Source organism: Ictidomys tridecemlineatus, chromosome 4 (assembly GCF_052094955.1).
Source record: "Ictidomys tridecemlineatus isolate mIctTri1 chromosome 4, mIctTri1.hap1, whole genome shotgun sequence".
Classification (NCBI taxonomy): Eukaryota; Metazoa; Chordata; class Mammalia; order Rodentia; family Sciuridae; genus Ictidomys; species Ictidomys tridecemlineatus.
The window spans coordinates 82,724,450-82,747,434 of NC_135480.1; the positions used below are offsets into that span (position 1 = coordinate 82,724,450).

Genomic DNA, 22,985 nt, shown 5'->3' on the forward strand with positions numbered 1-22,985 from the left:
GTGTGTGTGTGTGTGTGTGTGTGTGAGATTACATGATCATTATGATTCTGCAACATGTACACTCAGAAAAATAGAAATTATATTCCATCTATGTATGGTACATCAAAGTGCATAAATGCATTCTACTGTCATGTATAACTAATTAAAACAAATTTTTTTAAAAAAAATGGTCTTAATAACTCCCAGAGCTATACATTTCAGGGCTGAAATAAGAAACCAGGAGATGTAATTCAAATTTTTAATTGCAGAAGCTTTCTATACAATGTTATGTTTGGGACAAAAATTCAATTTTTCTCTTTGTAGTTATTCATTTTATGTAACTTTGTCAGTGACAACTGGAGTTTTATTTATTTATTTTTCTATATTCAGTGCTTCTTCATAATGTGCTGATGTAATTTGGCTGATGGACCTGGGTAGGAGATTGATAGTGTGCATATGGCATGATTAGGAAATGTGCCTGTACCCAAGTTCTGTGTGTTTGACAGAAACGTAGATAGCACCTAGCTTAGCAAGCTCTGCTCTTGAACTGGATTTTCCTTGAGATGCTTTCATTACTACTCATCTCTCTTTTATCTAAATATTGGACAGATAATTGTGCTCTCTTCTATGCTGCCTGATCACAGAGATGTTCATGACTTCAGTGAAGCCGAGCCACATAATGAGAGCGATATTGCTGGGTAATTTTCAGTCTCTCCCAGCAATTGCCATTCTTCACTGCTCAGGCACTTGCTTTTTTGTATCCTTCCCTGGAGTTTGCATTGACTTAACTTCTTATTTTCTTCCCAACTTTACTCCTTTCTGCTTTTACCAGTTCTTCCTTTTCTTTTCCACCCAACACTGTGCAGGCACCCCAAATCATTCATATTCTGCTTGGCATACTGCTCTTTTCTACCTGTCTGAAGATTAATCGCCACTTCTCCCTCTCTTATACCATTGTGGTTTTTTCCTAGTTGTTTTCCTTGCAGTTTTCCAGCACTATAGCTCTGCCACAAGGCTTTATCCTTTATAAAAATCATTTTAAAATATTCCTGTCCAACCAAAGAAAATGCGCTCCTTGTTCACAAAAGCATGCTTTCTCTAACCTTTCCATTACAGCTCAGAGTCTGAAGTAGATCATGCTGCTCACAGGAGAACACAGTGAAATGTGAAGGCCACTTCAACAAGTGGTGTTATTTGGTAACTCTCTCTGCTTTCATTCATCTGCTGCTACACTTGAAAGTCTTATGTAAAATCCTCCTCCCTTTTCCATCCCTTTCCCTTTCAAATTGCAATTTAAATTCTTATAGTATTAAATATGTAGAATGTTTAACTTATTTTTCACAAACTGCTTATCATAGTATGTAGGCTAAACTATTTTAGATAAATGTGTGTTTCTAATTAGAAACAAGGCTTAAGTTTTATTTCTATTTCTGCTTCTCAAATTTGATGAACTTGATTAGAGCTTACTTTATCTAAAAGTAATCTCTTCACATGGAGTTAGCAGAGCCTTTGGACATTTAGTAAGAAAATAAGGTTTTCTTAACTTCATTCTTACTTTTTCAAATATCACTTGCAATGGAAATGGACATTCTTGGATACTCAGTGGTTTATGTTTGCTGTTGGCATTCATACTCTTTTTTTTGTTTTAGTTTTTAAATACATGGCAGCAGAATGCATCACAATTCTTATTACACATATAGAACAATTTTTCATATCTCTGTATATAAATTATGTTTACATTAGTTCATGTCTTCATACATGTACTTTGTATAATGATGTCCATCACATTCCACCATCATTGCTAATACCCTGCCCCCTCCTTTGCCCTCCTCCCCTTCCTTATCTAGAATTCATCTATTCATTTCATGTTCCCCCTCCCTACCCCACTATGAGTCAGCCTCCTTATATCAGAGAAAACATTCAGCATTTGTTATTTTGGGATTGGCTAACTTCATTTAGCATTATCTTTTCCAGTGCCATCCATTTACCTGCAAATGCCATGATTTTATTCTCTTTTATTGCTGAGTAAAATTCCATTGTATACACACACCTTTTTTTTTTAATCCATTCATCCACTGAAGGGCATCTAGGTTGGCTCCACAGTTTAGCTACTTTGAATTGTGCTGCTATAAATATTGATTTGACTATGTCCTTGTAGTATGCTATTTTTAAGTCCTTTGGGTATAGTCTGAGAAGAGGGATAGCTGGGTCACATGGTGGTTCCATTCCCAGATTTCCAAGGAATCTCCATACTGCTTTCTATATTGGCTGCACCAATTTGCAGCACCCCACCCTTCCTTGCCCACACTTATTGTTGTTTGTCTTCATAATAGCTGCCATTCTGACTGGAGTGAGATGGTATCTTAGAGTAGTTTTGACTTGCATTTCTCTAATTGCTAGAGATGATGAACATTTTTTCATATATCTGTTGATTGATTGAATATCCTCTTCTGAGAAGTGTCTGCTCATGTCCTTGGCCCATTTATTGTTTGGGTTATTTGTTTTTTTGGTGTTTAGTTTTTTTGTGTTCTTTATATATACCCTAGAGATTAGTGCTCTATCTGATATGTGAGGGGTAAAAATTTCCTCCCAAGATGTAGGTTCTCTATTCACCTCACAGATTGTTCCTTTTGCTGAGAAGAAACTTTTTAGTTTGAGTCCATCCCATTTATTTATTCTTGGTTTTAATTCTTGCACTATAGGAGTCTTATTAAGGAAGTTGGGCCTAATACCACATGATGAAGACCTTAGAAGATGGAAAGATCTACCTTGCTCTTGGATAGGCAGAATTAGTATTACCAAAATGACCATACTTCCAAAAATACAATACAGATTTAATGCAATCCCAATCAAATCCCAGTGGCATTCCTTATAGAAATAGAAAAAGCAACCATGAAACTTATCTGGAAAAATAAGAGACCCAGAATAGCTAAAACAATCCTTAGCAAGAAGAGTGAAGCAGGTGCCATCACTATACCAGACCTTAAACTATACTACAGAGCAATAGTAACAAAAACAGCATTGTATTGGCACCAAAACAGACTGCTAGACCAATGGCACAGAATAGAGGATACAGAGACTAACCCACAAAATTACAATTATCTTATATTAGACAAAGGTGCCAAGAACATGCATTGGAGAAAAGATAGCCTATTCACCAATGGGGCTGGGAAAACTGGAAATCCATATGCAAAAAAAAAAATGATATTAAACCCCTATCCCTCACCATGCACAAAACTCAACTCAAAATGGTATTCATACTCTTAACATAGCAGTTTGAGAAACAAAAAAATAGATGCTGTATGTGATGGTTTGGATATGAGGTGTCCCCTAAAATTATCTCTATTAATGCAGGAATATTCAGAGGTGAAATGATCATATTGTGAGAGCTGTAACCTAATCAGACCATCATAGTTTGAATGGACTGGGTGGTAACTATAGGCAGGTGGAGTATGGCTGGAGCAGGTGAGTCAACTGGGGAATGCCCTGGGGAGTTCCTCTTCTCTGCGGCCCCTTCCTCCCTTCCTCCTCCTGCTTTCCGACTGTGCATGAACTGACAGTTTTCCTCTGGGGAGACTTTGGTCATGATTCTTCATCTCACCTCAGGCCCAAAGACAAGGAACGGGAAGAGATGAACCAAATTTCTGAAACTAAGACAAAATAAATGTTTCTGTTTTGGTCAGCTTTTTTTGCTGAAGTGACCAAAAGACCTGACAAGAACAATTTTAATGTGGTCAGTTCATTTGGGGCTCATGATTTCAGAGGTTTCTTTCCATAGAAGGCTGACTTCATTCACCGGGGCTCCAGGTGAGGCAGAACATCATGGTGTGGTAGAGGGAAGCAGCTGGGGACATGACATTAGGAATGAGGAAGGAAAGGAGGGAGGGAAGAAGGGAGTGACAGCAGGAGAGAGAGACAGACAGGAAGACTCTACTCAGGATACAAAAAATATACCGCAAGCTCCCATTGACCCACCTTCTCCAATGACCCCCTTCAGTTACTGCTCAGTTAATCCTTATTAGGAGATTAATTCACTGATTGGGTTGGGGCTTTCATAACCCAATCAGTTCACCTCTGAATGTTCTTGCATCATCTTATACATGAGCTTTTGGGAGAACTTAATATCTAAACCATAACACTTTCTCTAAGTTATTCTTATTGTGTATTTTGTTCCCAGAGATGCAAAGCTAATTAACACATCGTAAAAATTAGAAACTATTATTTGAGAGCAAAGGTGATTAATGCTTTTATTGATAGTTGTGGGAACCACTGCACTTCTTGTATAAAAAGTGTACTAAATTACATTTTGAATAAACACTGGAAAACATTTCATTATTTAATTCTCATATTTTGAAATAAATGCAAGCATTACCCCCCCGTTTACTGAGGAGGAAACCTATAGTTATCTGACTTCCAGCAGAGGATGTAAGCTATGAACCTAGCAGATACTATCACTCTTTCCCTAAATATGGCTTCACAGAAAGTCACTTGGCTTAATTTGTAATGTGTGTTCCTGCCCAAACTCTTCTAATGGCATAATCCATCTCCCTCACCCAAACTCTACATGCAGCTGCATAGACCACAAATCTCAGCTCAGAGTTGCAGATTAGAAACATTGAATGAAGAGCTCTCTTTACTGACAGTTGCAAAACAATTTTCCATCCTATGTCAGTGATCCCAAATGTACCAAAACATAGGTGAAACAGTGGTCCTAAGATTGAGAACCCAACTGGCCAAAAAAATCTTTGAGGATAAAAAAAAATAGCTCTTACAGATAGCCTGCTGCAAGTGACCATTTCCAACCACCTGTGACAACAAAAAGGTTTTTCCTTTCAAGCACAAAAAATCATGAGTTCTTTGTCAAAAACTTGAATCTGTCAGAAAGTCAATCCTAGTTTTAAATGAAGGTGTCATGTCTCTGCCATTGCAGTATGTCTATAAACACTGAAACTCGTGTCTGGGTTGTAACGTTTATGATTCATTTGTCCTTTGGTGAATTAAAATGTTTGACATTCCTACATTAGGCTGTAAAATGCAGGAGGATCTTAAGTGGATAGTATAAAACTCTGTGATTCATGACAGAGAGGAGTGAATGCACTGTAGTATCTGATCATCTTTGCAGCCAGTTTAGAACCACTTATCTGCTTTCTTCATGTCTGGTGTATAGAGATAAACTATCTTTAATGTCATATTCTGAAAGTGGTAATGAATCACTCTTGGAAGTTTTTTCTGATGGACACTTTCTAAGGTGTTACATTGTCAGGTTTAACACACCCAGTTAGGAAGTCTCAAAAGAACTAGGCCTTATACCACTATGGTTTTCCAGTGGTCAAGTAATTAGATTTGTGAAAATGATCTGACTCTGAAGAATAGAGATTTTTTTTTTTCATTATTATTGATAGCACCTTGGTTATCTTCTTTAAAAATCTAAATGCTATTGATTTGGGGGATTAAATTTATGACTGTGTAGTGCAATTCTTTATAAAAGAATCTCTGCCTTTCCCAAGGGTGCCCAACATACTAGTTGACAGAAAATCATTTAGTAGAAAAGGGAATGTTTAATATCGCCGTAGGGCATAACTCAGGTGCTCACTTCAATACATGCTTCTCATGCTGGAAGGAATTGATAAGTGATGTCTCCAAAAGTAAAATATTCTGATGTAACTGAGCCAGGGATCAACAGAGATAAAAGTTTGTGAGAATAGATAAGTACTGTTGGAGGTTTCCCCGAGGGGTTTTTGTATTACTTTGGGGAAGTGGGAAGAAATAAAGGGATTTTTCTGGATCCTTCATAATCAGATTCAACTCTCTCATTTGCACGGGTGAGCTGTAAATAGTAACTTGAAAAGTTCTCTTGCAGATGGACTTTTGCCGCTGCTGAACTTATTCTAGTTCTAATTACATCAGAAACAGTTCAAATCAAAGTGAGGTGATACCTATGAAAGGTCATAGGTGAGAAGTTCAGCATCACAACAATTTAAGCACCATCAACTATGGATAGATTGATTGATAAATTTTTGAGCAATTGTGCTTAAACATTTTCAGTGTAGAAAGTGAGATGGCTGACAGCTCAGACCAGGACAGGATCTGAAGAGAGATCCTCCATGGACACGCCCTGACTGGGAACCCATGTCAGAGCGGCTACACTGGAGGCTACAATACAGCCACGAGGATGACTTAGAGCTCAAAATGCTATCTAGCTAGATCTTGCTTGCCTGATGCCTCCTCCCTATCACAGGTAAGATATTCTAGTGTCAGAGTAAATGAACATGTCATCATCTGCATTTGAAGATGTCCTTCTCACTTCTCCTTCAACCCAACATCACATTAACCAGATAATAGAAAGTTGTACACATTTTAATCTATTTCTTGCCTTTAATTTTACACAATTATTCTATTAGATCACTAAAAAGTCATTATTTTTAGTTTCCCTTTAAATAGCACTTCTCACTTTGTATAAAAGTTCACAAGAAATAATAAATACAAGAGTGATACAAAAATTATTCTCTCCTTAAACACTGCACAAGTTACAACCTTTAGGTTTATAAGGGGTAAGCCATAAGAGTGAACAAGATTCTTGAACAAAAGGACTCTTTCCTTTATATACCCTTAAGAATTAATGGTCATCTATGAGCTATTGCAGTTTTCACAGCCTCACTTATTGTTTGAAAAGCATATGCAAAGAAATGCTTTAATTTTTCTTTAGAAGCAGTTTTATACGCTTCTACTGGGACCACTCTTTTCCTTTGGCTCCAGGCCTCCCTGACTCCAGGCACCATCACGTTCTTCTGCTTTCTTGCTGAACTCTGTTGTTTGCATCAATATTCCAAATAATCACAATCATGTTGTTTTTGTCACTCAGTTTGGAACATTATCAGGTGTCAAAGGCTCCCATGTTCTTAATGGAACAATGATTACTGTTTTAAATGTCTAAACTTGATGTGATCAATTTTACTCTTCTATCTATCCTAGAGCATTTAAAGAAGGCATGACCTCACCTGAGGCTTCAGAATTCTTGAAAGCAGTGAGAAAAATATTGACATAATGTGTTCAAAGTAATTGTGGTAGGATAACGAACAGACCTCTCAAAATATTTAACAGGTTAAATGCTTGTCCTCATTGGCATGGGATGGTAGTGATGTAATTGAGAATAGCATCCTTGTTCCCTCTCAAATGTGACTTGATTTGAAAAATTGATTTAAAGGGATAATTTAAGTTTAGACCAGGCAGTAAATTTTGTTGATTATTTTTTAACTGAAATTCAAAACAGCTGAATTTACACATATCATAGGAATACAACTTGTCAAAGGTGGACTCACCTAGGTTAATTAGCATCCATCACAAGAGTCATCACAGTTCTTCTCCTTCCATCAATTCAGCCACTATGCAAAATCTTAGGGATTTAGAATACTGTAGATATATTCTTTGGTGTCTTACATCTTTTACTTGGCATTATGTTTGGGATAGTCATCTATGTTGTGTTTAGATTACATTTTCATTGCTGAATAATACCAACTTCCAAAAATTTATTCCATAGTTGATAAATCCACAAATGATCCACAATAAACTAAACAAATAATTCGTTCCCACCAGCCTAGCCAGTGTCAGATTCTCAAGGTTCTGAGCATTATTGTTCATGAGTAAAAGTAGGTCAAATGAATGTCTTCTTATATCATAAAATGTATCTATTCAAATTATTAATATGTCAGCTTATATAACTGGCTTTAACAATTAATAGCAAAAGTCTGTATATATTGAAATATGAGAAGATACTTTCCTTGAAAAGAAATCTAATGAAAATTTGACATTGTTATTTTATCAATTTGTTTTCCATGGATCATAGTCCAAGAATGTTGAGTTTCAATATTTGAGGAGATTATGAATAAGTATTTTATTACGTGATTCACATATTATCACCCTAATATCTCATTGGTTGCTAAGCTATATTGACATGCAAAAGTATCATTTAAAGCATCTTTTAACTGCTTTCCAACTACCCTGAATTGAATTCTTATCATCTTATGTGCAAGTCAGAGGACTTGGAATTATTGTAGAGGTTAAGCATTGCTCTGAGTCCTGAGTACAGACCACAGAATCAGACTATATTAATGTACTTCACACCAGAAAACATGTATCATTTGAACATATACAGTTATGGCTAATGATAAAAAATTATGTAAATCATTACTTAATTCACAAAATTTCAACTATGTATTTCAATGTATCATAAATATAAATGTCAATTCTAATCATACAGGGGCTGTCAACAATTTCTCAAAATATATACTCAAAAGATTTGGAATGACTACTAAAGATCATTATAGTAAATTCCAAAGTAAGCACTTTACATTTCCTCATCCCAATTCCTAAGTCAATAATAATCCAAAAGTTCATCACTTTTGGGTTTTTTCTTTCTTTGCATGTTGTTCTGGTAACACAAAAGAAGAAGATTATTGTGGAAGGATCTCTATATAATATATATGGTTGCCATGAGGATAAATAACTGAAATATTAGTATTCTTTATTATGGTACTACAATGGAAAATTTTGAGAATAATTTTTTCTCCCTTTCCAATTATTTAAAATATGTAAAAATTTAATTGACATAAAATAATGACTCATATTTATGGGGCATGTTATGTCATATTATACATGGACACACACACACATATGAAATCCTATGTACCAGCTTTTTTGAAATATGCAATTAATTATTGCCAACCACAGTTACTCAACCATGTTATAGAATATTGGAAGTTATTCCTCCTATCCAGTTTTATGCCTATACCTATGAAACCTGTCCCCACCACCAACCCTTCCTAGCCTCTACTAACCTCTATTCTGTATTCTACTACTATGAGATCAACCTTTTTAGCTTCCACATGTAACTATGAATTTTTCTGTTTTTGCATTCCACTTAACTGTGTCTTCTAGTTTCATCCATGTTGCCATAAATAGCAATATTACATTCTTTTCTATGGCTGAATAATATTCAGCCTTGGTTATATGCCCAGTAGTGGAATTGCTAGATCATATGGCAATTATATTTCTAGTTTTTTTTTTTTTGAGGAAGATCCAAAAATGGTTCTACAGTGACTGTGCTAATTTACATTCCCAACTTAGTGTATGAAATTTCTCCTTTCTCTTTATATTATTTGACATTTGATTATTTTCTTTTGATAATAACCATCCTAAGTGGAGTTAGATATGTCATTATGTTTTTTACTTTAATTTTCCTCATAATTTATGTTGAATGGTTTTAATGTATCTGTTGTCCATTTGCATATCTCCTTTTGAGAAATGTCTATTGAGATCATTTTCCAAATTTTTATTTGAATTATTTGGTGATTTTTTTTCACGAATGAATTGTTTCTTTACATATTCTGAATACTTCCTATTAGATAGTTTGCAAATGTTTTCTTCCATTCCATAGGTGGCTTTTTAGCTACATTATTTCCTTTGTTGTGAGTAGCTTTTAGTTTGATGAAATCCCATTTGTCACTTTTTGTTTTTGTCATCTTTGCTTTTGCAATTGTATCCCAAAACATCCTTTTTTCACACCAGTATCTTAACATGTATCTTATGCAGTTTTTCTACGTCTTTAAGAGTTTTAGTTCTTATATTTAAGTCTTTGATTTATTTTGAGTTTATTTTTGTATATATTGAGAGAAATGATTCCCATTCTAATTTCCATGAACATAGTAGGTCCATCTTTCAGAGTAGAATTACCATAACATAATAAAAAAATACAGCAATACAGCTAGATAGTATTGAAAATGAAGGGGATATCAAATTACAAGATTGGTAAAAGAAAAGTAGAAAGACAAAAATTGAGAAGAAAATACTTCCAATTTATTCCTATGAAATTGTTAGCTGGTAATTAAACCTACTAGTTAGAATATACTGGTTACTGCTTTTTATCAGCAAAGTAAGTTGCTTATATCTGTATGAGATATTTATAAAATTTATTTTTATAGTAATTATACACTTATCCCCCTGTTAAAAATCTCTGATAAAAATGTTTTATTAATTAATGAATCCATAATTTTTTCTATTACCACATTTTTATACAGCTCCTACTAAGTACAGTAGGGTTTCCAAAGCAATGGGGACAGAATAGTTAACAAAGGTGCAAAACCCCTACCATAGAGAAATTTACAGTCTAATGGTAAAACATCAGCAATAAATGGGTAAGTATATGTAAAGTGGCAATAAAATCTATACTGAAAATGTAAACAGGCTAGAGAAGACAAATGATGGTAGGGGAATAATGGTATAGGTATTTTTCAGAAAACATCCATGTTATAAATGGTATTTGAGCAGAGAGCAAAAACTAAAATAGAACCATTCAGATGCCTTGGTTAAGATGCTCTATACAGAGGAAATATCAAATATGAAGGTTTCATTACCTGTGGTATGTTTGCGGGATATCTTGTTAGGGTTGCTGGATTACAGAAAAATGGGAGAGCTAAAAGCGTGAAGTTAGAATTAAAATGAGGTACGTTATGATGCAATATTGTAAGAATACTGAATTTCCTCTAGTAAGATTTAAAATCATGGAATTATTTTGATTCTTAGGAGAGACATGATTTTTTTAAAAGAATCACCTCTGTTTGATATTTGGAAAATAAACTATGAAAAGATCAAAGAAGTTAATCTGGAGCAAACAAACAAAAAACAAAGAAGTCACTACAGAAAATAGCCATATTTGCTTGGACTGAGACTAGGTTTTCCCCAGTGTTTAGTAAGATTCCTTAAGTATCATATTGTCTTTCTAAATTTGTATTGAATAAATGTATAATTAAATAAACAAGAAGCATAATTAGACTGAGAAAAAATTTTATTAGTTGTGTTTTATCTTATTAAAAAAAACTGATCAACACATATAGGAACAAAAAATTATGTATTTAATCTTGATGAAAAATAAGTTTGATTAAAATGTCTAAATCTTCGATTTGCAATTATTTGTCTTGGGATCATTTTGCAAGAAGAGTTCAAGAAACATCTATTGAGTGACTTCTAAGTGTAAAGTATGTGATATAAGCTGGGGATTAAAACAAGATAAATATCAAACATTCCCTGAAGAAGTTTAAAGTCAGCTTCAAAGTTCAAAAAGAGTTCTTGAAGATGGTGACTCTTGAGTGGTATTAAAGTTTGAGTGGAAGTTATCTAATTAAATAACAGAAGGCTGAGACCTCAGGGTAGAGGAAACTATAGAAAGAAGGTGAAGGCTTGCATTGTCTGGTGTATAAATAAATTAAAAAAAAACATTCGGTATGTTAGTCTATAAAGGGAAGGTGCTGAGCAGAAGAGATGAAGATCAAAAGACAAATTATGAAATTTCTTACTATGTAAGATGCCATATTTCAAGAATAGTCAGGAACCTCCTGGATAATTTTATGTAGGAGAGTAAAATGATCAAAAATTTAATTTAGATGGTTTATCAGACATGGTAGATTATTAAACTACTAAACAAACAATTTTTCCTGGATTTGATGGGGAAAAAATGGGAACTTAAATCCTAAATATTCATTCAGGGACACTGGCTGACAAGACAATACTTGTATCACTTTGGTTGGTAATGCAGGAAAACAGAGACTAGAACCTCACACGTGGACTTTATGCCACCTTAAACTAGAAGAAATCACTTCCTTACACAAACCATTGCCCAGATGATTCATAGTGCTCTGATTCATTATAAAGAAGTCTGAAAAGGCTGGAATTTTTCTAGGTAAAGAAGGAGAGAAAACTTGATATATTAGGAGTGATAATGTCTACCACTGCATATCATTCTGGGAGCCATATATTAATTCACAAATATAAGTATTTATATTAACAAATGGATCTTTGGGTAATATTCAACATTAAAAATATAAGTATTTATGGATTAATATAGTCAAACTTTACTTGCCTTGTTAGCTCTGTATTTGCATAACAAAATACCTGAGATAATTGATTTATGAAGAGAGAACTTTTATTTTGGCTCACTGTTCTGAAATTTCCAGTCCATGATTGAGTGGCCTTATCACTTTGGCCCTCTAGCAAGGGTGGCATGTCATAGGAAAACTGCATGGTAGAGCAAACTATCTACCTCATGAGCCCCAGGAGACTAACCCAGAGAGGAAGAGAAAGAGACCATAGCCCTGTGATCCATTCAAAGACATGAAATGACCTAAGGGTCTCCCACTGGGCTCCATTCCCTAAACAATGTCACATTGGTAAACATGCCTTTAACACATAGATCTTTGGGGGACATTCAACATTAAAATTATACTAAATGATAGCATTTTATTATATTACTGAAGTGTGATTTGAAGCAAAAATAAAGAAAATCTGAGAATAGTTAGATTTTGACATTAATGATTGGGTTTACGATGGTGTAGTTAATTATTAGAAAACTCAAGAAATAAGTTTCATTTGTGGAATGGGAAAACTAAGACTTATCTTTGAGTTTGTTCATTTTTAACATGCCTGAACAACAAGAAGTTTATAACCCCATAAGAAGAGTATAAACATAAAGCTGGGGAAAATATTTCCCATGAGGAGAATATGATGAAAAAAGAGAACTGGGCCAAGGTTTTGGGCACTTGGGGCTTTTCAATTACAGGTGGAAGAACAGAAATTCTCAGTGGAGACATGAATAAGTGATTAGAAATGTAGGAGGAAAATCGGAGTCAGAGATGACAAAAGAGTCAGAACCTGGAGTGGGAAGGAGTTGATAAGTGAGTGAGCATTTCTATCATTCATATGAACATCTTTGTACCCAAAACAAACTCATTCCAAGTAGCATAGGCTCTAAATACAAAAACTGAACCTTAAATTCTTGAGGAAAATGCAGAATACTTTTCTGATATCAGGGTAAGAAAGTACCCCAGAAAGCATAAACAATAAAGAAAGACAAATGAAAAAACAGACTGAATTAAAACCTCTGTAAAGATATGGCAGTGTGCTTACTAGGTATTTTTGTCAAATAAATTTCAGTGACTTTAGTAGAAACTAGAAGAGGACACAGATTTGAGCTAGGGATATTTGAAGGGGAAATGTATGAACATATTAATAGGAAAAGAGGAAAAGTTTAAAAAAGAGAATTTGGGGATGGACATATTTTGAAATACAGTTTAAACACTAGAACTTCTACAAAGTTGGAAGGCATATTTCTTAAAGAAGAATTTCATGTGGCTTTACAAAGGCTTTTATGATTGTGCAGGGTTTTGTGGAATAGCCTGTTGCCAGATCTTGAGTCTATTAAGAGGAGTGATGGTTTAGAGGAGAGCATCTTAGTTGGAGATTCCCAGAAGCAGACCAATCTCAACCTATGATTTATGCGTGTGTTAATCCTAGGAAGTATTGGTCTTATGGTGGGAAAAGGTGACAGGGAGCGAAGGAACCTGAAAAAGACACATCAGCTAGCCAGCAACTATTGTTCAACTCTACCTGAGAACTTTGGGAAACAGTATAAAAAGAGCTGTTATCACCCAGGATAAAGCAGTGGGGGTATTTACTGACCAAATCCCTTTCTACGACTCATTGGGGACCTTTTTCAGGGCATTAACTTTCTGGCACTCTCTGTATGTCTACCTTGTTTGAAGGCTGAGAGTGACTCTGCAATTGGAAACAAACCTCCATTCAGGCTTAAGTGTTAGTGCTACTGGGTAGAGGTGCATCTCAGCAGGGTAAGGATGAGGCATTGACAACATCTCTGAGTAAATGGTCCATTATGACCCTACATTACAGCAATGACCGACATACATATGTACCACTATGTGGCCTCAGGCACATTCCTTCATCCTTCAGAATTAATCGACCAATTGATGATATCTCTGTTTATAAGACTAACATGGCAAAATGTCACAAACTGGGTGGTCTCAGTAGCAAAAACATTTCAAAGGCCAGAATTTCAAGAGTTCAAGATCAAGATGCTGTAAGATTTGGCTTTCTCAGAAGCTTTCCTCCTTGTCTTACCTCTGGGCTTATTTTCCCTATGTGCAGCCACACTCCCAGTGTCTCTGTGTATGTATAAGAAGTTCCTTTTCTTAGAAGAACACCAGTCTGATAGGATTGGGCCCCAGCCTGTGGCCTCATTTGGTCTAGCTCTCAATATAGTCACATTTTGAGGTACTGAGTTTTAGGGATTTGACATACAAATCTTTGGGGAATAGAATTCAGTTCATAACAGGCAGGTTAGTTTGGTGATTCCTAAGGCATATTCTGATGACATGTTTCACTTCTTTTGTGTCTCCTTTATTCATTGCCTGCAACTATCTGACAATTTTGATCTTTAGGCCTCTTCTCCCAAATGCTGTTTTCTTCTTTGTGTGATTTAATTTTCTAGTTTAGACATGACACTTAACTCTTAAATGTACAATCCCCTTTGATCTCATTTGTAAGAGATATTTTCTATCCCTTTCAGATATTCATCAAGCACATAGCCCACTGTCAAAAGACAGACTTTTTTAGTATTCTGAAATAAGACATCTGGGTTCTGATTTATGAGGGGAAGTTAGGCTAAAGCACTTGCATGAGTGGAACAAATGATTCAGCAGTTGAATTCTTAGCTGCTTAGAGTGTTCACCCTGTGAAACTTTGGCTGAAGGAAAAAAGCAAACTCTGCCTCCCTGATTCCTCCTTGCATAGCTTCAGCTGCCTTAGAGGGGCAGTGCTTGTTGCATGTGTCACATGAAAACTGCCAGGTATCTCTTTGAAAGCCTGAAGCAAATCATTTAACCTCTCTGTATCTCTGTATCCACATTAGAAAATGAAGGTAAATATTATCTCTCTAAGAGAAGTGTGATAAGGACAAATCAAAAGATTCTGTATGAAGTTTGAGTATGTAAGTATTATGGTAAGAAAAGTACTATATTATGACTTTTCAGCTAACACCCTGGTGGTTTTTAACTGACAAAAGACAATTTTTACACTTGGATCATATCATACATAAAAGTGGCTGTCAGTATGCAGTATTCAGCACCTGAGAAGAAGTAGGAAGAAATATTCAAAGTAGTCAGAGAATCTCTCGGTGGAATAAGAATAATTTTCAGATTGAATAGATATGCTTTCCTCTCACATATACCCACATGTTAATATACATTTTCCAAATATATGTAAATACCATAGAGTCAAATAAAACTTTAAAAAGGAGATAATGCATTAATAACTTAATTTATTTGTATCTTATGTATCACCACAATTATTAGGGTCAGTCACATGTTGTTGGTGATAAGAAGGGGCATTTATACAGGAAAATCATAGTTCTACAATTTCATTTTTTTTCCATGGGAAATTAGTTTTGTTTAGCAAGCTACTATTTGCAAATGAAATGTAAAAGTGATCATTTCCAAAAAGGTTTCGTGTTCATAGTTCTCTTGCAGTCAGTTTCAAATTCTTATTACTTTGGAGATTCTTCTGGGGGAATTTTCTTAAACTAGATTTGACTTTCTCCTGCCTCCAGGGATTCTGATTTAATAAATATAGCATATGGAATGATTCTGGTATGTACCTGTGTTCTGTAGCCACTGTGAAAGACTGCTTGCTTATCAGTGAATCATTAAGTACTCACTTTTTGTTATAAGTCAAATGATGTACAAAGAAGACTTCTTCTTGTTCTTAATATGCATATATTATCCTTAGTTGCTGGGTTTCTGTTCTCACGACTAAAAAGCTCAGGGGTCACTCCAGGTAAACTGGGCTAACTGGCCTGCACAAAATAATCACACAAGAGACACAAATACCTTTTATCTTTGGGGTCTCTGTGACGGCTCCTCTGACTTTAAGGGTCTACAGGGGGAGAGAGAGAGAGAGAGAGAGAGAGAGAGAGAGAGAGAGAGAGAGAGAGAGAACGAACTAGCGAGCACATGCTGACCCCTTTTATTAAGGAAAAGCTATTCAAATGAAGTAAGGGGTCAGGTATCAGAGGGCTGAGTCTATCTTTATGATGTCCACTGTGAGCAGGTTGACTGACATCTGGGTAGGCCACACCCAAGGGCACAGTAAGAGAAGGGGACACACATAAGGCACTTCCATGGAAGATTCTATCCTAAACAGGGCAAGGGATTATATTACAAAGGAACAGGTGAGCATAGCTCCACCCATAGGTCTGTAGCAAGACATACCCATGCATGAGACACCATCCCTCTAACCTAAGAGGGATGGGGAAAGCTCTGCCACATTTCTGTGACTGAGCGCCTCAGCACCCGGCCTGGGAGTGTGACTGAGTCACGTGTGAGGTTGGTCTCCTACATTTAGTGAAATAAAATGTTTTCTGGTTTAATTTTATTACTTTAAGTAAAGATTTATTCGTACTTCTAATGGTGAAGTGTTGTTATGTACTATAGCAAATAAAGAGTTAACTAATTCATGCTTTTGGCATTAAAGAGCCAACAGGCATGTTCCAAAATTATTTAGTCAAGTAAGAGTTCAAGTTTATGAGAATCAATGCTGACTATGGTTGACAGTTGGCATGACTAACAATTTATGTCCTCTTCCAAGAGCACAGGTTCCTGCTTGTAAGTAGTCTATCAACACAAATTAAAAAAAAAATTGTAAAAGGGAAAGAACTTTATTTGGCATCTTGGGAATTATAATTACAAAAATAGAGATTCAGATAACTCTAAAAGGAAGTTCAGAATTTGCTGGACTTTCAAAGGAAAGGAGAAATTTCACAAAGAAAATTCCACGTTGCATGAAAAGAAAAGTGATTTGTACAAAGATGTTATCCTAGCATAAGGTTAGGCTATTCATGATTGATTGCTAGAACTGTCTCTAAGTGAGGAGTCCATCTGTGGCAGTTGTAGCTGCAACATTGATTAAAAGATGTTAGTGGATTATGCAAGCTTGGCTCTGTTCAAAAGATGACATTCCTGTGCCCAAGTTCATTTCCCAGGCAACAGCCTAACAGGTTCATAATTCCTGGCTAGTTAATGGTCTTCAAGATTTCGAAATGTTCTTCAAATATTACTTTGTGTCATGATTTTTTTTTCTGAATTTCACAGTATTCTTGGGAAGACAGAATTCATTGTGGAGGTCTTTCCAAAATGAATCAAGTCAGACATATGAGTAACTTTGGCTGAGTCAAGAGTGGCAAGCATGGTTTTTGCTTTAAAAAACAGGTAGTAAAGCAAGATGACTATTCTCTATAAATAAATTGGTCATGATTATTTTCTGCTTCAATATTTACATTGTCAGGGTCAAACCTAGTACTGATTAAATAAATGTTCTCCATGATAATATGTGTATGGAATAGGTTCCCAAATTTTTTCACAGGATGCCTTTGGTATGGCAATCTGGTTTCAAGTATGGAATTTATCTTTAAGCAACTCTGAAGAACTGTAATGGGCCTGAGAATATATCCCACTTGCAACTGAACAAATTAGCTTATTTCAGTTTGATGGACACTGGAAGAAGCAACAAGATACTTGCTACAAGATAGAGAGATTTGTTGTTCATTATACAGCAAGTCACGTGAGATGCATATTTGTGTCATTTTCCCTTGCCACACAATCTCATGGGGTGATTGGAAAGGGCCAAGATGTATGATAGGTTTCATCATAATTGAGGAAATGCAAGTTTAAGGAACTCAGATATGTATCTTATAATGGATTTTAAGCAAACTTGTCCTTGTCCCAAAGGGGAACATTCTTGTTAATATACTGGGCAGGAAAATAACCTGTTCTTTACTCTAGAAGTAGACACTATGTCTATCTTCTAAGGTTTTTCACTACACAAATATCTTTGGAAACACAGATAAGAGCTGAGATTGTCAGTGTTATCAGGAATGTAGAAAACTCCACTTCCCATGCAGACCCATAGAGAAATCCAATAGCTATATTTTCTAAAACACATAATACTGATTCACTAATTTTGTTAACTTGGATTTTATTGTATATGAATCAATATACAATAAACATATGTAGCATTTTCTAAGGCTTCTTCATAGTAAAAAAGTTAGACATTGCTTAAGTGCTTCGAGTTTCTTATATATTCATGCTCTGAAAGTCAGTTTGGGCAGTGTGATTGGTGCTGGAGGCATATACATGGAAGAAAGAGGCCTTTTGTCAATTTGCTCTCCCTTAAATAAAAGAAACATAGTAAAATGGAATTTTTCTATAAAGTTTTGGAAAAGGATATCCAATTTAATGTCATGTTTTAGGAAAGGCATGGTTGGGACAGATGCATTTTCAATGTCTTGAAGGATATATGTTGTCTAGGCAAGAGATATGAAGAATAATAAAGGAAAAGGGGACTAATGTGTTCAGAAAATGGGCAGAGAAGGAAGCAAATGGAAATTCAAGGCTTATCAAGCCATTCTGAACTGCTGACATGTAAGGTGTTATGGGGGTGAGTGGGAGGTAGTGAGACTACACAGCTGGCACACCTGGGGATATATGGAGAACTGTGTGTAAAGAGAAGGAATTTTGAAAATATAGTCAGGCTAGTTTATTTATAAGGTTGGTCATATAATAAGGTTTGAATTTTGAAATGGTTCTATTTATAGCTGTGGAGAGTAGGCTTTGCCCTGCTCTGAGTTATTCCATATTCCATGTTCTGTTATTCCATTACAGAACAGCCGTAACTAGCCCTAAGTTACTGCATTTTATAAAGTAGCAGTTTGCCATAAACTGTTAATCCATTTTGAGTAAAATACCAAGACAGAATGACTTGGTAACTTGTCTGGATAAACAGATAAGTATCAATGTTGCATATATTGAACTTATCAAAAAAAGGAACCCCTATCTGCACAGCACAATCGAAAGGCAAAGGTGGATAAACAAATTGATTTTACTAATAAAATTTGGCCACCAGTGAACTTAGTAATCAAATTAAAAGCACTTGGATGTATGGGTAAATCAAACTCATATTAGAAAAACCAGGCATATTAGCTGATCAAACACATCAGATCATCTAATGAGGCAACCCACTAACATAAGTGAAAAGGCACCTAAGGTGTCGGCACACACCTGCTCATCATCTTATCAAACCTTCTAGTGAAGATGTAGAAGGTCAACAGGCAATGATGAACTTTAGACTCTTCCTTGGGACTTCAGCTCAGTTTTATCTCCTTGCTTAGCATGGCCTGCTTCTGCAACTCCCAGTTATTCAGACCTTCACCTTGAACAATTTCTGCTGTCAGGACAATCCTGTATCTTAAACAAGTTCTTGAGTAGTTCATGGTCTTAACACCTGCGGTGACTCCCTTGCATCTGTATCAGCCTCTGCCTTTGCTTTCAGTTCTGCCTTTGGAAAGTTTGTGGCAACTGTTAACACTTCCTTAACTTTTCTGTGATATATATTAATTGTTGCATGAAGTAAATTGTGCAACTTGAGTGTTATAGATATTGGTAATTGAAATTGGGATGGAATAAAAGAATCTATGATTACCCTACTCATGGCTACCAAGTAATCCATGAGTATTTGATGATATAATGCTGATAAAAGTATTTACCTTGTGAATATATTGTTATTCAATAAATTCTGACATTGTAGAAAGACACAGATGTGTCCGGTCTATGTTAATGGCATAGCTCTCTCATGATAACAGCCTTAAGGAGAATTGATTAGGGGAGCACTAGAGATAAGAAGATTAGAAGAAAAGAAAAACCTTAGAATGTCATTTTAGCAATCAAGATCTAAATTAAGGGTGTTTCAAAGAGAATGGTGGAAAATGAGTTAAAGGGATATTTGAGGTACAGTATCAATAGGATCTGGTGACTGATTCAGTGTTGGGAGTTAGAAAGTCTAACTTTCTGACTTTATTGTTTGTAATAGGTAACTGCTGAAGAAACAATATTGGGAGAAAAGCAAGTTTCTGTGTGCACATGGGGGGTGAAAGGGAGATTGGGAGTTCATTTTGGACATATTGAGTTTGTGCTGGATGGAATTTAAATAAGGTCACTGCAGAGTGATAGAAATAGAATGTCAGGAATAGAATCTTGGATAACTCCAACACTTTAAGAAGAGCTGCTGCTGTTAAAAATTAGGTATATTTCTAATTCTTAAAATTTACATATTGTATCTATAAAAATATAATTTTTTAAAAAATCAAAAGAATAAAACAAATAGTAAAACTTTTGAACAACAAGGATAATTAAGGATTTTTTTTCTCTTCGTTTTTGAAGTAATACCCTTGAGATTGTGACATTATACATAGATAGCATTTTCAGTGTGTCATCTCCAACCTTGCCAAAACTGGATAAAGTCTTAGAAATTCATAAAATGGGGAATTAGATAGATTTTTTAGAGGAAACTATTAGAAAAGTATTTCCTTTTATGTAATGGCTATGTTAAAAAATAGTGGTCTTTCAGAAAAATATAATAGAACTGTTTGCCAAAAGATTGTATTGAAAGCATTTATTTTGTGCCCCTATGAAAAAAATGCAATTTCTTTTCAAAATATGGTTATATGACCTTCAAAGAAATCTACTCTAATACTGATTATTTTACTATTTATTTTTATAGACATTCATTTAAAGGTTTTTTATTATTATGGTAAAATTGATTTAGTATGTAAGAAAAGCATTCTTTTAATAGAGCTATTCATCTGGATGGGTTAGCATTCCATTAGATTTTATCACGCTCTGTGACACATTCTTTTAGCTACATTATTTTAACCAGATTTTAATTTAAACAATTTAAGCAAATAATAAAGAAACTTCTTAGATTTGCAAAGAGAATTACTGTACTCTTTAGAGAATCCTAATATTAATGTTATCTCTTGGTCAATGAATTTAGGATAAGATGATGTCTTATGTTATTTCCAATCAATGGAATTAAAAATATCTATCATTCCTGTTGTATTCCACTCCTATAAGGAAATTGAAAACAAAATTGAGTGTAGTTCTGTAGGGGTGTGGAAATCAACCCTCTTGCTTGTGGCTAATAGGAATGTGCATTCTTTCTGGAGTGTGATTAGCCAACAGGTATCAAAAGGTGAAATTAGAGTGTTACATTAGGTATATAAATTGTACTTCTAGAAAATAGTTCTAATAGAAACATTGGAAGACTATTGCATTTTGTACATAAAAATTTTCACTGTATATACTTTTTGAAAATTGAAAACCACTTATAATGTGGCAAATTAATTCTTTATATGTATATAGTGGCACATGATGTAACTTTAAAATCCTGGTAAGTGTTATGCTCATGGATTCCTGACGTCAACATGGTAATGTGAGCTAGAGAAATGAAGGTTTAAGAATGATGTGTGATGTGAAAAGAAGGGCCTGATTCCTTCTATTTTTGAGATCTGGTTGTTGAAAGTAAGAATTCCAATAGAAAAATTGTAATTTAATTCTAAATATTTAAGAGAGATATGGAATGCCTATTCTTAATGCACAGAAAATTGTCCTCAGGGCCTCTTCTTTATATCTTGCCACTCTTCAGCTAAATGGTACCTGGTCACTGGTCTTGGACGTTTAACATCTGTGATAGCAAACAAAGACTTTGTCAGTTTTGGTAGCATGCAGAACAAAGAATGAGCTATTATTTCTCCGAAGTGAAATATATACAAACATATGCTACTTAAAAACTATGTATATTGTTGAGGGCCACAGCCCAGTCAGAATGGCCCCTGGCACTTTGCCAGAAGTAATGGTTGAGAGGGGAGCCATTAAGATGATGCTGGATTGATTCAATTGTATATTAGACCTTTACTGTCTGGCAATAGGATGGCTCTTGCTGCCTGGACACCCGCTGACTTTGGAGTTCCCGTTGGTTGCATTCTCCCCGAGGTTCCGTGAGTGTGAGAGCAGCCCAGGGGAGGGATTTCCGGTTGGTGGTTCCTGGAGGAGCCATGTGGCGTTCAGGAGAGTCCCCGGGGAGCATGTGTGGAGTGTGCTGGTGGAGTTCAGAAATAAAGTTTGTTCCTGCTTGAGTGGCTCATGATTTGTGCCCAGCCAGACTGCGGCAGTATATGTAAACATGCACTACACATATAGTCTGGAAAGATATGTGTCAAGACACTAAAAGTTGTATTGCAGAGGGGTAAGATTGTAACTAGTCTCTATTTTCTATATGCTTTTCTGCAAGTTTTGAATTTCTTACACTAAGCAGATATTGCTGTTTTAATCAAAAGATAAAATAATGTTGTTTCAAATGGCTTATTACAAATTCATGAAGGATTATTTATGTTGAAATTGGATTGATATTACCTTTTTGTTCAATACTGAGAGCATGTATCAGGTCTCAAATGTCAGATCAACACTTCTGTGATAGTTGTTATTACTGAAAATCGTTACTTTGAATTTGGACATTTGGCAGTTTCAGTAAAAAAAAAAATGTATTAAGTATATCTTCCCTACTAAAAATGGTTTGGGCACAGGAAAACCCCACAGAGTTAATTTTTTACCTGAAAATATTATTTTGTACAATTTGATTTATTTGTCTTTCAGGAAAGGAGGTACAATGATGATTCTCAAGGAAAACAGAAAACAAATGAAAGCTTTAAGTTTCTTTTTTTAGTGCAAAACAAAATGAATCCTACTGACTCCTCATTTTGTAATGACACAAATGTGACAGTTGTTTTTTAATCACATGGTGGAAATATTTAGTGATATGACTCATTTGAACTGAAATTGTCCTGTTTGAAACCAGTGAATGGATAACAAAAGAAAAAAGTATGAGCAATGGGGATCTTTCATAGCAATGCTTATTTTTCCTCCCTCCCCCCAGTGATCTGAATTGAACCCAGTACAGGTTCATGTTAGGCTATTCGAATCATTTTATTAGGCTGTGGAGAGTCCAGTGATAGAGCCCCTGCCTCGCATGCACACAGTACTGAGTTCAATACTGTGTACTGAAAAAAAAAGTAAGTATTATTATGAAAGATTCCCATTACCCATACTTCTTTTGCAATACTAGAATAGAAAATTTACATTTCATCTGAAGACTAGAGGAGAAACAAATATGCTACATGCAAGCTATTTGTTTCTAAAACCTAGTTATTAAAACTTCTTTCAGGTCTAGGAGATGTTAAGCAAGGATTCCCCCTTAGTTTAGGGGCAAAAAATTAAAAA

At 35.2% G+C, this 22,985-nt stretch overlaps 1 long non-coding RNA gene across 1 annotated transcript in view; it reads left to right on the forward strand.

Annotated features, from left to right (window-relative positions):
- The first annotated feature begins 612 nt into the window (after positions 1–612).
- The window catches only part of LOC144376855 (uncharacterized), a 34,708-nt gene continuing 12,335 nt past the window's right edge, over positions 613–22,985 (forward strand). Inside the window, exon 1 of the long non-coding RNA XR_013437225.1 lies at positions 613–677. This is a non-coding gene — a long non-coding RNA (uncharacterized LOC144376855). The remainder of the gene's footprint in view (positions 678–22,985) is intronic.